Below are 17110 nucleotides of genomic sequence, written 5' to 3' on the forward strand. Positions count from 1 at the left end.
ACTTCTGTTCTGTAGATAAGTTCATTTATATCATCTTTTTAGATTCCACATGTAAGTGACATCCTATGGTGTGTGTCTTCCTCTGTCTGACTTGCTTCACTTAACATGATCCTCTCTAGGTCCATCCATGTTGCTGCAAATGGCTGTGTCCTGTTTTCTGACAAAGACACAGGTGAGGTTCCAGGCAGCAGAGCCTCTTAAACAACACCAGAAATTTTGCAGGGAAAAGAGAAGCTATAAGAACAGACGCAGCTTCTTCTCAGAACCGTCCTTGGCTGTCCTGGTGAGTTGGTCAACAGGACTGTGTGTGCTTGGCAAATACGGCCCCCAAGACTCTCTCCAGGGGGACGGACGGGAGAAGGAAGGAACACCAGTATTCTAGGTTTTGCATACTTCTGTTTTACAAGCATGTTTTGTTTTTATAATTAAAAACAAAAAGCATATTTTCCTTCAAATGCCTTCTCTTCAGGCATGGAATCAGAATGGCAGGATCTCAAGGGGCCATAGGGCCCTGGGAGATCATCTAGGCCAATCCCCTCCTCGACAGAGGAGGGAAGTGGGGCGGCAAAGGGGATGGACTTGCCCAGGGTCTCCCAGCGTAAGGTCATACATCAGGCAGGAGACCTTTAGGGCTCATTTCCCAGATACATTCATTTATAAAACTAGTTATTCCACAGTAATTCAGTGGAACATGGACTGCTGCAGAAAGTGTGTCCTGAAATTTCTTCAGGAGAAAAGAAGAGGCAATTAAGGGTCTGCTAATAAACTGAGCGTGGCCATTCTGGGCGTGGGTTTTGAATTGAGCTCTCACTCAAGCTCAGAATTGAGTGAGAAAATACTAAGGGAACACGGTAAAAGAAGCCCGTGGGACTGAGAAGCCCTCTCTCCCTCTGTATATGTCCACTGATATTTCTGTAGTCCTTTATCTTATATTGGGAGAGAGAGCAAAAGCAATTGAGTGAAATGAGAGTGGGATGGTGGTGACTGGTGAAGCAGGTCTGTCAGTTTAACGGCTCTTTTCTCAAAATCTAGGGAAAAAAAAAAAAACAAGTTGCAAGAAGATGGGAGAGCTTGGAAAGAGATGGCCCCAGAACCTTTTGGAAATCCTGGGACGAGAGATACAGAAGCAGACCTCAGTTTAGCTTAAGAAAGATCTTCCTGGGACTTCCCTGGTGGCACAGTGGTTAAGAATCTGCCTGCCAATGCAGGGGACACAGGTTCGATCCCTGGTCCAGGAAGATCCCACATGCTGCAGAGCAAATAATCTTGTGCGCCGCAACTACTGAGCCTGTGATCTAGAGCTCGCGAGCCACAATTACTGAGCCCACGTGCCACAACGACTGAAGCCCACGCACCTAGAGCCCATGCTCCACCACAAGAGAAGCCATCGCAGTGAGAAATCAGGGCACCACAATGAAGAGTAGCCCCCGCTCGCCAGAACTAGAATGAAGCCCGCATGCCACAACAAAGATCCTGTGTGCCACAGCTGTGACCCGATGCAACCCAAAATAAATACATAAATAAAATAAGTTAAAAAAAGAAAAGAGAAGAAAAGAAAGAACTTCCTAAGGCTTAAGAGGAATGGGCTGTCTCACAAGGCACCCAGCTCTGTGCCAGAAAACCACTCTGGTGGGGAACGCTGACGTCGCTGCAGAGGCCATGCCCGCCTTTACTTACGGATTCTTCTCCCTTTCTTTTCTTTCTCTTTTTTTTTAACTGCTCCCTATAGTTTAAGATCAAGCTCAGATGTTCTCTCCCTTCATGAAGCTGCTTGACCCAGTCAAAAACACTCAATTGCTCTTCCTGCCCGTGCTATGTCCATGCCACCATCACCGTCTACCCGCCATCGCTGAGAGGCGGTGCCTCTGGCTGGGGGACTTTGCGCGGGGCCTGCCGCCCTCTCAGCCTTGGTGTTCTCCTCTATAGGTTGATGGGTTTAGGAGTTTGAGCCGGCCTTGGATATAGGAGCTCTCAGTGACCTGACAAAGTTGCAAAAACCAAGACACAGATAGACCTGGAAGCTGTCCTCTGAGGCCTACAGGGAAGCCTCGGGGAAAGAGGTTGATGACTTATTGTTTCTGATTCCAGAAGGCAGAAATCAGTCTCTATCATGGGGTTAGTTACCAGGATCCGATTTCCACTTGGTATCAGAGAGGACATCCTAATAACAATCTCTGCTTGAGGTAGGAAGTAGTGAGCGCTTTGTTCCTGGGGGTGTTTCAGCAGAGGCCTGAGAAGGGAGTGTGGGCTAGCCTGTCAGTTAGGAGGCTTGAGGCTGCAACCAACAGAATCACAGATTAAAAGTTGCTTAAACAATAATGAATTTGTTACCTATCATAATGAGAAGCCCTGTTATCTGACGTGATAGGGTGGATGATACAGCACAAAGTCAGGGCTCCGGGCAGCGTCTCTGGGCCTCTCTTGGGTTTCCCCTCGTGGTCCAAGGGGGCAGCACAGTTGGGAGTGACAGTTCCTTATAGAAATACACCCAGGTATAGGAAGGAGAACATACTGAGTTTCCTTTTACAAATGGAGAAAATATTCCCAGAAGCCCTCGCAGGCTTCCCTTCACACCTCCTTGGCTAGGGTGAGATCCTAGCAGCGTGCCCCCACCAGCCACTGGCAAAAAGAATTAGCTTAATTAATGAGCTGAAGTTGGTCAATGTGCACGGGGAGGGCCCATGAGACACTCCGTACCTGGGGAAAACCGGGGTGCTGTCAGAAAGGAAGAAGGGGGAGCCGTCGGGTGAGCAAAGCACACAGTCTGCTGCAGCACAAGACGCCTCACCAGACAGCTCCTGAGGGTGATGCCAGCTCTTTGATTCTATTTCCAGGGTTCTTCCCAGCTCGAGAATTCTAATTTTTAGAAGCAGCCACTTCTTTTTTAAAAATTGCCTTTCTGACTTTCGTATGGCCCAGTTTCCCTCTCCCACTCCCTGTCTTGGAGGCTGCACTTAGGCCCTGGTGACACATTTGGCATGGGAATGCTGTGAACACAGTCCTCATGAGCTGGGTGTGGGCCCAGACGTTAAATGCAGGCAGCTAATTGCAGTTTTAGTCTCTCCCTCAACTTCCCTGAAAAAAAAAAAAGGAATAAATAAGAGATGACTGAGAAGCAAAGCATGAACTGAGGAGATGCTGACGGCAGAGAAGACAGCCTCTTTGATTCTGCTCTGAACCAGGTCCTTCACAGCCCCAAGATGGACAGACGTTTCAGAGGCTGAAATGGGTAGAAATACGCTTGGTGGGCTGCTCTCCTTATCTGTCTCGGACTCCCGAGATGACCCAATATAACCAGGGTTATCCTCAACTAAGTCAAACCGGCAGCCCAAAGCCGAGTTTGCCTTAGTGTCCAGGCCCTAAAGGCCAGGACGTGGAAAGGGGATGTCCGGGCCTTTGACTTTCTCTGCGTGAGACAGAGCCCTGCCTCCTTGTAAGACCCACAGAGCGAGGATGCTCGCAATACCAGTAAGGAGAGGTTAGATTCTGGGCCAGCAAAAGATGAAAGGCCGATGTCCACCACGTGGTTTCAGAGGCTTGGCTCTTCTGGCCTCTCAGCCACTGGCCTTCCCCCTCGGCCCACCCCCTCCCGCCCGGCTCCCGTTCTCCTGCTGAGACGTTCATCCGCAGGGCACTGCCAAGTATCAAGCAGGGGAGGAGGGAGGCAGAACACTCCATCTGCCGTCATTCTCATCAGTTTCATAACTTTGCATCTGAACCCACCACACGTGACACACGCGGAAGTGGGCAGACCAGAGTTGCAGGGGCACCGTGGGGAAGTGAGGACTGGCGTCGGATGGGCTGCGCTGACGAGGCCGTGCTGCCGACCGGCGTTGGTTAGAGACCATCTATACCCACAGCCAGTCGCTGAAGCCTCAAGCGTTCCAGACCCTGTGCTAAGTGCCACCGAGGTGACAGAGAGCACCAAGACCGGGATCTGTCCTCGGGGAAGTCACAGACAGCCCACTGGGAGGTAAGGCATGCACAGAAACACTCACAACAAAGTCAAGCTGCGTGGGCTCTGTTAAGGCAGGACGACATCCTACAGAACCGCCACAGCACCTACAGGAAGGTTGAATCAGTACTGATTTCTTGCTGTCAGCCCAGCTCCATGTTAAGCTTCTTACATGGTGATTTCATTCAAACCTTACTCACAGCTTTACCATCTGCTAGTATTATTTGCAGGTGAGTACACTGAGGCCCAGCACGAAGCAGCAGACGCAGGATTTGGGCCAAGAGCCAAGATGCTAGAACCTGCAGCTTTAACCATTACACCACATGATCTCTAGCGTCAGGCACGGGGTCAGGGCTCAACATGGATCTGTTAAATGCCTGAACAAATGAATGAAACACCAAAGAATAATTTAAGCAAAGCCACGTGGGAGCTCAAAAAAGATACACAGTTCTGGTTGGGATGGAAGGAAGCTTTCACGGAATCCCCCTTAGGCTCAGGTCCGTAGAGTGGCGTGTGTGGCAGCCAGAGGCTGAGGTGGCCCCTGATGCCCTCCTCCTGGTGGTCACACTTGAGCAATCCCCTCCCCTTGAGTGAGGGTACGACTTGTGACTTGCTTCAACCAGGAGACTACGCAAAGGTGACTAAGGTCCTTTCCACGATTGCACGATGTGAGATTATAACGCCTGTCTTACTAGAAGACCCTCTCCCTTGGGGGCTCAGAGAAGCAACCAGTCCTTTTGGAGAAGCCCATGCAGCAAGGAACTGCGGGCAGGTTCTGGCCAACAACCAGCTAGGAATGAGGGCAGCCTTCGGCCAACAGCCGAGAAACTGAGGCTCTTGGTCCAACCACCCTCAAGGGCCTGAATCCTACCAAGAGCCACGTACGCTAGGAAGTGGATCCTTCTCCCACTGAACCTTGAGATGAGGCCACAGAAATGATGAGGTCATAAATGAATAAATGAAGAGCCTCTAAGTTTGTGGTACTAATGTTACTAGATAACCAGTATATCATCACTGGCAGAGAAAAGAGCAGAAGCAAAGGCCTGGAGGTGAAAAGGCCTGGGGAATATTAGGACATTTCTGCTTGTTCTACGTGGCAGGAGCAAATCTATGAGATGGGCTTTTGAAGACAGAATGAGCTGTCTGGGCTGTTCTGTAAGAAAGGGGTTTCCAGGGCTGGTAGATTCTGGGAGGGATCTCGGTGGGGAGCAAATAGGTTTAAATCATAGTACGTTGGTGGACATAGACAAGCAGGTCCTGTCCATACGTCCTGGGCTTCCAAATGGGGCTGTGGCTGAGCAGCTGGGGCAGGCAACTCCACGTCTCACTGCGCGGGGGACCCGCGTCAGCTTGTGACAGAGTGGGGGTCAGGGGCCAGGGCCCTCAGGGACAAGGACGCCTCTGAGCTGCGCGGCTCCCTCAGCCTCCCCTCCCCTCCTAGCACCCCGCCCGGCACGGGACCCCCAGTCAGGGCCCGAAGGGGAGGCCTGGAGCCCTCAGGGCCGCAGCTGAGGCAGCTCGGCCTCACCCCGCAGCGACCTCACCACACTCCCAGCCAGCGGGGGGACCGCCGCAGGGATGCGGAAGCGACTACGGTGCTTGCAAGAGCAGCTACGTGCTGGGCTCTGAGTCCAAATCCAAGACGTTGCAGACGGGTTCAGCCCCCTGAAGGGATCTCATCGTTCGAAAAGGCTGTTCAGTGAAGACCCCTTAGCGCTGACCACTCCCTCCTTGTAATACGTGAGTTGAATGATTCAAAAGCACCCCGTCTCAGTGGGGGGCCTGGGGGGCAGCAGGTCACGGGAACCCAGCTGGCACTGACGTTGAGAGATCTCTGGCTCCCGTGAGGAGGAAGGTGCTGAGGTGAAAATCTTCCTTGTTTAGTTGGGTTTCAGGGACAGGAAGAGCTGCCGTGTCTCCCATGTTCGGCCAAACGACTCCTGGGAGAGTGGTCAGAAGTCTGGCTCCCTGGTGCCTGATGGTTCTGGAATGTTCTGGTGAGGAAGGGAGAGCGGATCGGGCCAGGATGGAGAGAAAAGATGGGAGGGCGGCAGCCCTGGGAGCGTCCTACCCCAGGGGGAATTTAAAATGTGAAGTCCCCCAGGACCAGAAATGACAAGGGAGTCTGGCCAATGCTCAGAGGAATAAAACCAAGGGAAAAACAAGACCACGTTCCAACCGTTCCAGCCACTGCCCCTGGTTACAGAAGGAAAAGCAGCTTGAAAGCGTCCTAGAGAGGAGAATTTCATTCATTCAACGGACACCTCCAGACCATCTTAGGACCAGGCGCTGAGATGGGCACGGGCACGTTTTGGGGGTAAGATGCCCTCCAGGAGCGCCAGGGCTACTGGGGGGTGGGGGGCAGCAGGGAAACAGTGCTGGGCTCTCACAGGGGTCTGCCTGCAGGCTGGAGCGCGGAGGGGGAGGGGAGGCTGCTGGAGGAGGAGCCCTGGAGTGCCAGGCGGTCACTGGATCCCCATGCAGACAAGGGTGGGAGGCCGCGGTGGGTGCATGCTGGCTCGCCGTGGGGAGGGCACGGAGCAGGTGAGGCTGGAAGCGAGGTTTGGGGCCAGACCGAATCCCAGTTTGCATTTTTGAACAAATCAGCTCAGAAAAGCTCTCCGGCTCCTGCCTGAAGCTGCTGTCTACTCTGATGGGAAATAGTGTGGAAAAGGGCCTTAGATGTTCGAGAAATAGCCCCTGACTTTCCCAGACATGCCTTCCTTTCAGGGATTCCCTCCAGCAAGTTCTGGCAGTGTGTCTATCTCACTGGGTCTCACTTTGGAGGTTTCCTGCTGAAAAGGAAGCACTCGTGGCCTTTGGTGGGGAGTGGATCCTGTTGTCTCACCCCCATGACTGTCACTCAGTGCCTCCCGTTGCCCACAGCGAGGTCTAAAACGCTCACTCCAGTGCTCACCGCCTGCCACGCGCTGGCTGCCAGCTTCCTTTCTGGGGCCATCTCCCACCACCCCCCACATGGACCTTCACTCCAGAGCCACCAGCTCCCTGGAGAACTGAACCTGCCCTTCTGGCTCACGTCCCCCTCCTGGGCTCCATTTCCGCACACCTGAATGCTCCCCATCTGAGGAGGCTCAGCTAACACAGCCCTCTCCTCTGACCCACCCCCACTTCGGACTGGGAAGCGTCGTCCGCGCTTCTCAAGTCCCGTGGTCCTGCGTGCAGCCACACCTCCCTTGAGGCACTTAGCATCTGCTCCCCAGAGTTTGGTCATTTGTATCTGTTTATTTTCCTGTAAGACTGTGGACACTGGAATCAATCAAACCCTTGTTGCGCCACTTGATAAAGAGCTGTGTGACCTTGTAGTAGAGTTACTGTGTACTTCTCATCGAGGCAGGTGAAAGGACATTTATCCTCTCGGTGGTGAGAGGTGTTTGATTTCAGGTCCTCCAAGGGAGAATTAACCACAACACAGCCCTGCTTGCAAGACTTGACCACTATTTTTCTCCAAGCAGGTTATTCAACCTCACCAAGATTTGGTTTCTGCAAATCACGGGGATGATAACGTATTTACCTCAAAGAGTCTTTGAGGTTTACATGACACAATGCAAATTCGTTAGCACAACATCTCAGCAATCTGCTAGTTTAGTCAACAGATATTTATTGAGCACCTCTTGTGTGCCAGGCACTGGAGATACAGCCGTGAACAAGACAAATTACTTTACTGCTCCAAAGAACTTACGTTCATGAAAGCTCGTGTTAAGTCAGTGAATAAATAATCTGATATAAGATGCTGACAAGTGCTTTGAAGAAAATAACTAGGACAAGGAATAGAGAGTGCTGGGTAGGGAGGAGAGATCTAGTTTAGCAAAGACCTGAATTAAGGGAAAGAAGCCAGCCACGTGAGACCTGGGGGAGGTTCATCCCTGGCAGAGAACAGTAGGGATAAGTCGGAGCTGATTACGCTTAGCCCCGTGGCCGGTTCCTTTCCTCTGCCCCACCGGCCATGTCTCTGAGAGGAGAACTTGAGGAGTTGGCCCTCAACATCCAGGAAGCCACGACCATGGAGGCCACTGGCCATCACTGATCAGGGAAGAGTGAAGACTCCCCCACCTGTTCCGAGTCCTGCCTGACCTGCCTCACTGCCTCGCCTTCTCTGGTTTCCAGGGCAGGTGTGTTTCTTTACTTAAGGCTCATTGTCACTAGCCACGTGCACACGGAGTCAAGAGAGGAGTGAGAGTTCTGGGGGGTGGAGAGGTTGTCCCACGCGGACATGCCTTGGGCTTTTGGAAGTTGCCCACAAAGGTCTCCCCCGTTCCCTAACTCTCTGCCTCTTTCTCTCCCTTGCAGTGTTTCTCAACCCTGGGGCTGTATCGCACCTCCACTCCCACCCTAGGAATGGTTGGAATGGGAGGGGGATTTTGATTGTCACAATGACTGGGCGGTGCTCTTGGCATTTATGGGGCTGGGGTCAGGGATGCTGGTCAGCCTCTGATGCACAGGACAGTCCCACACAATAAAGAAGTGTCCTGCCGACGCGGCGAGGGCAGGCGTGAAGCCCTCCCTAGCCCCTCAAATGTCACCAAGTCCCTCTCTTCCTAGTCTGGATTCTGTCAATGTCTCTTCCGAGAGAATCCAACCTCCGTCTCCCAAAGTCCCTGCTGTGTGTCTTGCAAACGGGACAGCCTCAGGTGTGGAATGCCAGTGCTTTCTGTCTCCAAGCGGTTACTGCTGCGCTCTTGAGAGAGGAGGGGCAGCTTCCCGGAGGGAAGGGGCCGTTCTGGTCCATCGCCTGGGCTGCTAGGGGAAAATGGTGGTAAGACTCGCAAGCTGGCTTGTTCTGCGGTGCGTTTTTCCCCAGAGTCTCTAAAATGAAACACATCTCACCACAGAGAGGATAAATGTCCTTCCAGCCTCCACCCTTCTAGATGAGAAATACGTGTTACCGCTGCTCACAGCAACGCCATCACGCTCTGCCTTACGTTACAGAGCTTCCTATATGAACGTGGCAGCAGAGGTCCAGATGCTTCTCCACGGGAGGCAGCGGCAATGGTGGTGGCAGACGTAGATTCCCAGTTTGCTCTGCCATCTATCATCATCTCCATCGACCACAGTTCTTACTGCTGACAGCACACGGCCTCGCACAGAGCCTGAGACTGCTGGGAGTGACGTCACTGGAGGGTCCTGACTGCGTGGGTCGCTGTTAGGAAAAGGTGGGGCAAGGCTGGGCTGTCACTAACCAGGGTCCTCCGGAGGCCGACTTTCCGATTTGCTTAACAAGTGGCCTAACGCTTGACTAAAATACCCGAGAAAAATTCTCTTGAGAGGAGGAAAGGTGCCAGGGGGCCCTGGAAGGGCTCGTTTTTCATTCTTTAACTTGGGGAATTGGCAGGAAAAGGGGCAATGACTATTCCTGCAGAAAGCAGTGCTCCAGATGGCTCCCAAGAGCCAGCCTGGGAAAGTTGCTCCTTGGCAGTCTCCTTGGCCAGCAGGACTTCCCACACGTCCAAGTCCAAAGCAGCACTTACGGGAGCTTCAGAGCAGACGCCTCCCAGCCAGGGCTCCATCCCACGCTGCCCAAACCGGAAGTGTCTGCTTCCTAAAGCAGTCGGCAGATCCTACTTGGGCACGGAATAGCTGTGCCCATCGGGGTCCTTTGAGAAAACAGGTGGCCACTCAGATGGGGGAACGGGGCAGAGACACAGGTGGCAGGTCGAAGAACCCCAGGGCTGGCACCCTGGGAAGCAGGCAGCGCCCTGGCCTGAAGGCACACGGGAAGGATCCAAAGCCAGAACCTTGACAGGGAGCGGTGGCTGGAGGGCCGGGCCGGGCAGAGGCTGTGGACAAGCCAGACAGCCCAGCAGGGTGAGAACCAGGGGGACAAATGCTTCCGCCTCAACCTGCTCTTGCTGGTGGAAGGTAAGGGGCCTGGGGACTTACTGATGCAGCCCGGATGTGTCAGCCTTCTGGCCCAGAGCAGGAGGGACAGTTCAGGGAACTTCTACAAACCACTCCAAAATCAGTGCCTTCAGACTATACCCACTGATTCAGGACTTGATTTTGTAGATTAGTCATTTACCATTTAAGCTGGGCTCGACTGGTTGGTCCTTCTGGTCTGATCTCTGCCTGGTCTGGCTGATCTCGGCCAGACTCACTCACGTGTCTGTTCTCAACTGGTGGGTTGACCACGACCAGCGCGTTTAGAATGGTCTCGTCTGAGGCGGTTAGGGAGATTCAGAGACCCTGTGTCGACCTGGATCTTTCACCCTCCAGATTACCAGCCTGGGCTCACGCAGAAAGAGACATAGGGCCCAAGAGCGGCTAGTGGGCAAACCAGGGGTGCACGTTCTTTGCGGCCCTCTGCTCACAGTGCATCTGCTTCTGCAATTTTGGCCCAAATAAGTCACACGGTCCTCCTGATGCAAGGGGTAAAACAATAGATTCCACCTCCTGAGGGGAGGGGAAGAAGGGGTGGCTAGTTTTTTGCAACCTGCCATGGTCTATGCTGCAGGCACGATGCCTCACATTCCTCCCACGTGTAAAATGTACTCTCCCGTCTGCCAGGACCTCCCGACCTGCATCTCTCAGATCTGGGTCGGTTCCTGTGGCTGTTGCCTTTTGCTGTATAACAAACCACCCCAACACGTAGAAGCTGAAAACAACCCCTGTTTATTCAGCTCACAATTCCGCAGGTTGGCAGTTTGGCCAGGCTCAGCTGGGGAGTTCTGTGGATCCCTGCTGGGCTCACCCACGCGTCTGTGGTCAGTGCTCCTCCACGTGACCTCGTCCTCCCACATACTCATCCACGTGGTGGCAGGAGTCCAAGAGCAGCAAGAGAGGACAAACCCCCAGGGGCACTTTTCAAGCCTCTGCTTGTGCACAACGGCTAACATCCCATTGGGCAAGCAAGTCACGTGGCTGAGCTCAGACTCAGAGCAGGAGAGCGGTGAAAGGTACATGGCAAGGGGGCGTGGATGCAGCAAGGGGAATGACGGATGCTCGTTTTTGTAATTAATCCACCACAATGGCGTGGAGACTAGATCTGGAGAGACAAACAGAGAATATGCACTTTCCAGGTCTAAATTTTATAACCGAGCATTCAAGCCTCTTGAGAGTGGGTCCCACTTATCTCCCAACATCAACCCTGTTTTATCCCCCATCACACCCCACACACTGGCCAGCATGGCATCGTCACAGTTTCAGGGGACGCCCTGGCTTTTCGTCTTCCTGCTTGCTGTTCTCTGGATCGCCCCCCGTCTCTACCTGACCGAGTCCTCTGCATCCTTCTTAATTCAGAGCCCCCGTCTCCCAGATATCTTTCCTGATCCTCGTCCCCCGTTCCCCCGCGCGCCCGCCCCCCATCACCAGGCTGGGTGTGACTCTGAACTCCTGCCTAAAACCTCCAGCACGCTCTCTGTGCCCCTTTTCAGGCACTTATTCGCCTGAAAATGTTGATGATAGCTCTTTTCTTGGGCTGTGAGCCATCAGAGCACTGCGTCCTCGTGCGACCCATTCTTTGTCTCCCCTACAGTGCTCAGCATGGACTGGATGTCCTCTTGACCTGGGGAGGTCAGTGCTGGACAATTCAAATGTCGCAGAAGCACAGCAGAGCCAAGAGATACCCTTCATAGAGCACCTGGCTGGGAAGCCCATGCCTCCAAGAGGCAGCTTATAGGAATCAACAAAGAAGAACCCAAAAGAGCAGGAGCTGGGACACTGCAGGAGGGGCAGAGCTCTGGTCATGACAGAAGACACCCCTGGGACTAGACGTCAAAGTCATGAAGAGGCTGTTCCCATCCACCCAAGGAAGAACTTCCTTTAAGAGAACAGTCCAGACTTAGGATGGGCTGGTGAAAAAAGGAAAGGGGTGAGCCCCTAGCAGTGCCACGGGCAGCACATCAATCTTCCGCTTAGTTTCTGAGAGAGTTTTGCAGGAGCTTCAGTCTCTTTGCATTTCAGGATTGCACCGTTAATCATCCCTCCATGAGACTCACGCTGCACCTTGGCACGCAGGAGCTCACAAATGAAGGAGGAGAGCCGGCAGCTCTGCTCGTGGAGCAAGCCCGGCTGAGCCTGGAGGCTGGCCAGTTCCCTGAGAGCCGGCTGGGCATCGGGACATCGTGTACTGCGGGCAAACTGGCATGTGTGGTTAGATGAGGGGGTGGAAGGGGTGGAGAGGGAGGGAGACGACCGGGGCAAGTGTCAGTCTGAAGGAATTCTAAAACGTTCGGGAGGGCCATTCCACTGAATTCCCTAACGCACGCGCGCGCGCTCTCTCTCTCTCTCTCTCTCTCTCTCACACACACACACACACACACACCCCTGAACACATCTGAGGGATGGGACATCCTTCCTCCTGGCAGAATCCACTAGCTCAGCCCCTTAGGGCTTCTCCCCTAGGGAGGATGGAGGGATGGAGACAGCCCTGTTAGCCTGATGCCCTTGACCATCCCAACTCCCCTGGGGTCCAAGTGGGGAACAGTGCCTCTGAGAGAGGTCGTGGCCTCCCGCAATGCTAGAATGTGCCAGGATGAGAACCAGGTATCCTGCTCCCGGCCGGAGTGTCAGGAGCGATGGGAGGGAAGCAGCGCTCACGTGGCTGGAAGGTGGCTCTCAGGCAGCACCACTGCCTACAGGCCAACCGTGAGCTGAGGACAGAGGAGCCAGGCCGAGAGGGGCTCTTCGGACCCCCCCCAATAGCATCCCTGGGAATAGGATGCCCCCAGCGACCAAGCGCCTTATGCATATGTCAAACCCTGTACACCCTACAAGGCCATCTTAGATGCCACTTCCTCCTCCCACTGGCCCATAAATCACTCCCACTCTAACCCAGACGTGAATTCGTGCCCTCCCAGGAACTTTGCACGGCTCCATGGCCCTGGTCAGACTGCTTCTGGAGTTTGGTTAGATGTGTATACACCGTCTTGATGCCCCAGGACTGTGAACTCCTTAAGCTGGTCTTATTCCTCCCGCCGGTTCCTCCCCTCAGCGCCCAGCCCGGGACCTGGCTCAAAGGCAGCATTTGATAAATACAGGTCGGATGAATGATACCCACCAGCCTTTCCCCACCAGCACGACAAGACCATCCTGCTTCCTTTCTGGCCAGCACCTGTGCCTTCCCAATAAAGCAGACATTCCTTTTCCTCTCTCCTTCGCACTGCTTTTGGATGAGCAGGGGCCGTCCCTGGGCATCCTTGTTGGGAAACGTCCTGGCCGCTCACCACCACCTCAGACACTCCCCAGAGCTGGAGGCTCTTTTCCGAAGCCCAGGAGGCCCTCAGTGGACGGGGTGGTATTTGATGGACACTCTTCCACCTGCAAAGCCCTGTGAACAGCTCTGACACCACAGTGTCCCCAGCAACTGCCACCTGACTCCCTGGCACTGGCTGGAAGTGCCTTCCTATTTGCCACCAGACGTGCCAAACCCTGTGAGCTGGGCTCCTCCTCGGCTGTCTGAGGCTAGAGAGGTCGCTCTCACGTCAAACATTCCCTCTGAGGCTAGAAGAACTGGGGTTACCAGCTGAAACCACTCACCCTCTTCTGCTTGTGAGGAAGAATCTAGTTCATGCCAGAATAGCCCAGACTCTTCCAAGAACCTGGCTCTTCCTCCAAATGTCAGCCCTTTCCACACAGAAGCTCAAAGTCAACATTCTCTTCAAAAGCAGACTTCAGCTGGGTGGGCCTGAAGTGCACCCTGCAGGATGCCTCGCAAGCAGCCTCTTCAGAATGGACGGGCTGGAAGAAAATCACGTGGTCACTGGAGGCTGAGCCAGAGGAGGAGATGCCTGAAGACCGGGAAGGAAAGTTCTCCCTGCCCCCATCACCGCATGGTTTCCATTGTCTACAGAACAATTGGCTGATCTTGTCCAGAATTCAGGTACTTCACACCACGACCCCAGCGTTCTAGTCTTGTCGTCCACCAGACCTCTAAACCGCTGGCCATCTTGGAGCGTTCGTGCTCCCAGGTACGCCCGGCGCCTCCCCACCTCCCCGCCAAGGCCTTCGTTTCAGCTGCTGAAACCTCCTGTGTCTTACGATGGGTTCCCAGACCCTGAGACAGGGATCCAAGGGCAGGTATCTTGGGGAAAAGGTGGGGGAGATGACGAAGAAAACCCCAGTAGGACAGTAGGGGCAGGAGGAAATCAGTAAAGGGAACATTATTGAGCTGATTCCCACGGTGGGAAGCTGAGGTTCATGTCTACTGGGGACGCTGGGACACCGTGTAGAGCCCACTTCAGAGCTGTCCCCACCGGAGAGTAGAGGGGCTTGGGTGTTTTTCACCACGTCCCAGCAGCCCCCGTTGGTGGGGTGCTGAGGAGGGAGGAGGAGGCGTTGGCTGTGCAGCAGCCAAGCCCGGCTTGCACGGGAAGGCCGCCTGCCGCGGGGCCCTGGCGGCGCACCAGGGGTGTCGCCCGCCCCTTCGGGCCTCTCTTCCCTCCCCACCGCCATTTTTTTCTAGTGCCTCCAAATGGCCTTCTCATCCAAATACAATGAGACCTGCTCCAAAATTCCATTCTGCCGTTCAGTCAGAACCTCTGACTCTCTCCTCTGGTCTCCAGACAACGGTAGTGGAGCTGCTGCAAAATCCTCCCGCGTCTGCCTTAAACGCCCTTCCCTTCGCTTGAGAGTTAAAGGCTGAACTGACAACGGGGCCGTGTGGTGACCCCGGTTCTGCTGCCTGGATTTCTTTCCTTTCTGCCTAGCGTGCAGTGGTTTCTAGCGTGTTCACTCACAGCAGGCCTTCAATCCCGTGAACGTCAGAAGTTAGAAAATACCTCTTTAACGTGCTACTGCCTGAACCTGTTCTTATTGCAAAGATGAAAATTGGAATGATGTTATTTGAAGCAGCACATGGTAATTGTTGTGTTATAGAATATTAACAGCTTCATTTACATGAAAAGATTTTACTTATGGTCATATAAAAATAAGAATAAATACCTACATCCAAACTGCTCTCTCCAAGATACCTGGAACTTTGACGTGTGTGTACACTGAGAGCATCCCCTACTCTTGCTCTGAAGAAAGAGGAGAGAGTGCAAACTAAAGAAAACAAGGAAGGAAAGAGGAAGTCCCAACCCACAGAGGGTTAAAAATACCTGCATGTGAGTAGCGAAGTGGTTTCTACGAACCCTGACGTGACCCCCAGAAGGAAGGGACTGACTGGTACGAGGCAATCCTATTCTGTTTCCTAAAAGCAACTTTTAACTTGCAGTGAAGTCCAGAAAAGAGCAGTCCCGCCTGCACTACTACGGAGAGAAGGAGGCGCTGGGAGCTGTGTCAGTCTGTTCAGGCTGCTCTGCTACTGCTCATGCTTAGGAACAACACAGATTTATTTCTCACACTTCTGGAGGCTGGAAGTCCAAGATCAAGGTACCGGCAGTTTGGTGTCTGGTGAGGTCCCTCTTTCCGTTACACACACAGCTGTCTTCCCACTGTGTCCTCACGTGGAGGAAGGGGCGAGGGAGATCTCTGGACCTCTTTTATAAGGTTGCTAATCCCATTCGTGAGGGCTCCACCATCATGACCTAATCACCTCCCAAAGGACCTCTTCATATCATCGCAGGGTATAGGTTTTAACACATGAATTTGCCAGAGAGGGAGGACCACAAACCTTCAGTCGATAGCAGAGCCAATAGCTATAGTTAATAGATTAAGAAGCTGGAATTCCCACGAAAAGAATGTGGAGATGGTGTGAATCAACATGAGGGCTCCCAGGGGCAGACACCCTGTTGTCTTCATCTTAGAATACCTGGTTCCCAGCCCAGCACCTGCTGCAAGTGATGTTGTATCAGTTATCAACATTTGTCCCGTAAATGGGTCACATGTAAGTCCCCTACAGTCTGCTTCCTCTTAATGTCCCTTGGCCCTTCCTGAAGCCCTAACCCCCACCTCCTCTCCATTACCTCCTCTGCTGGTCCCAGTCCACCGAGTCCACGGATAGATGAGTTTGGTTCTGGACTTAAAACAGACAGTTTCAGACATACATGTCTTTCAGAGTGAAGAGTGGGTATCTGGATACCTGGAAGAAACAAAACCTACTAAAACTATCTTACATTCCTACTTATCTACCCACTCAAGAGAGATATTTTTTACTGGAGAATTATAATAGACTCACCTCTATCCCCTTTTCTCCACTCAAAAAATCCTATCCATCACTCAACATGCAACTCAAATACCACCTCCCTAAGAAGCATTTCTGATGTCCAGCTGGTCGTAACACTCTGTCTGACAAGCCGCCCACACTGTGCCTTTGCTCCGGCTCTCACAACTGACTGCCTTCTACAGCACTGCTGGTGACCAGCCTGCAGGCCCTGGTTGGGCAAGGGTGGGTCTGATTCACCTCAGTCTTACCTGAGACCAGCTGCACTCCCATCCCCAGGGCCTAGCCAAGACAGGAAGTAAGCTGGGTAAATCGATTTGCATAGGACACAAGGAAGTACAGCCAGGAGCATGACTTGGTTCCAACGGATTTTGGTTGGACAAGATGCTCGTAAAATCCCAGCAGCGTGGAGCTGGAGGAGGGCGCGCCGGCCAGGGAGACTGCAGGTAGAACAACTCCACCCATGAGCAGCTGGCACAGCCCTGTCCTTGGACAGCCGAGCCCGGGGGACACCCTCCTCAGGCTCCCATCCCCACTCTGAGCCCAGTTCAACCCCTGGGAGCTGTGCAGAACAAACCTTCTCCCTCTTCCCCAGAGCAGTCCTTCTGATGTTTGAGAACTGCTCTCTTGTCCTCTTGCATTTTCTTTCTTCAGACTAAACATCCTCAACTCCTACACTGTTTTTACCTGTCCCCCAAAGGCTATTGTCTTTAAGTGCTCTCGAAAGAACATTCTCTTCCAGGTGAGCTACAAGTGAGTCGTCATGTTGGTACTGGCCCGAGCCCTGGCTGCATCTCAGCAAGAATAAATACTTTCATGTCTCTCCAGTGGCACAGAAATCTTTGGCAAGAGTCGCATTTGTACGCACACACACTTGCTCAAGTCATGCCAACAGAGGGAGATCGCGAGAGTTTGAAGAGGGTGTGTAGGTTTCTAGTTTGGTAGAAAAACAGAAGGTCAGCCCTCAATTCAGTTTTGTTTTGTCTTTTTCTTTAAACATAGATGAGTTCAAAGCAAGGACACTGAGGTCCAATATCTCAATTGAAAACTTTCCTTTGCAAACTTTGGGGCAAGGCCTGTAGGACCAGAATGTGGGC

At 53.1% G+C, this 17110-nt stretch overlaps 1 long non-coding RNA gene across 2 annotated transcripts; it reads right to left on the minus strand.

Moving 5' to 3' along the window:
* Positions 1 to 10584: 10584 nt before the first annotated feature.
* On the minus strand, positions 10585 to 16284 carry LOC130855935 (uncharacterized). Of its 2 annotated transcripts, XR_009054397.1 has the most exons (4): positions 16029 to 16284; positions 15817 to 15948; positions 13448 to 13648; positions 10585 to 10955 (listed from the first exon to the last, which is right to left on the minus strand). It is a non-coding gene; the product is annotated as an uncharacterized LOC130855935 (long non-coding RNA). The 2 variants fall into 2 exon arrangements; XR_009054396.1 differs by having other exon boundaries at positions 15817 to 16284.
* Between the last annotated feature and the right edge of the window lie 826 nt (positions 16285 to 17110).

This window comes from Hippopotamus amphibius, chromosome 6 (assembly GCF_030028045.1).
Source record: "Hippopotamus amphibius kiboko isolate mHipAmp2 chromosome 6, mHipAmp2.hap2, whole genome shotgun sequence".
NCBI classification, from domain to species: Eukaryota; Metazoa; Chordata; class Mammalia; order Artiodactyla; family Hippopotamidae; genus Hippopotamus; species Hippopotamus amphibius.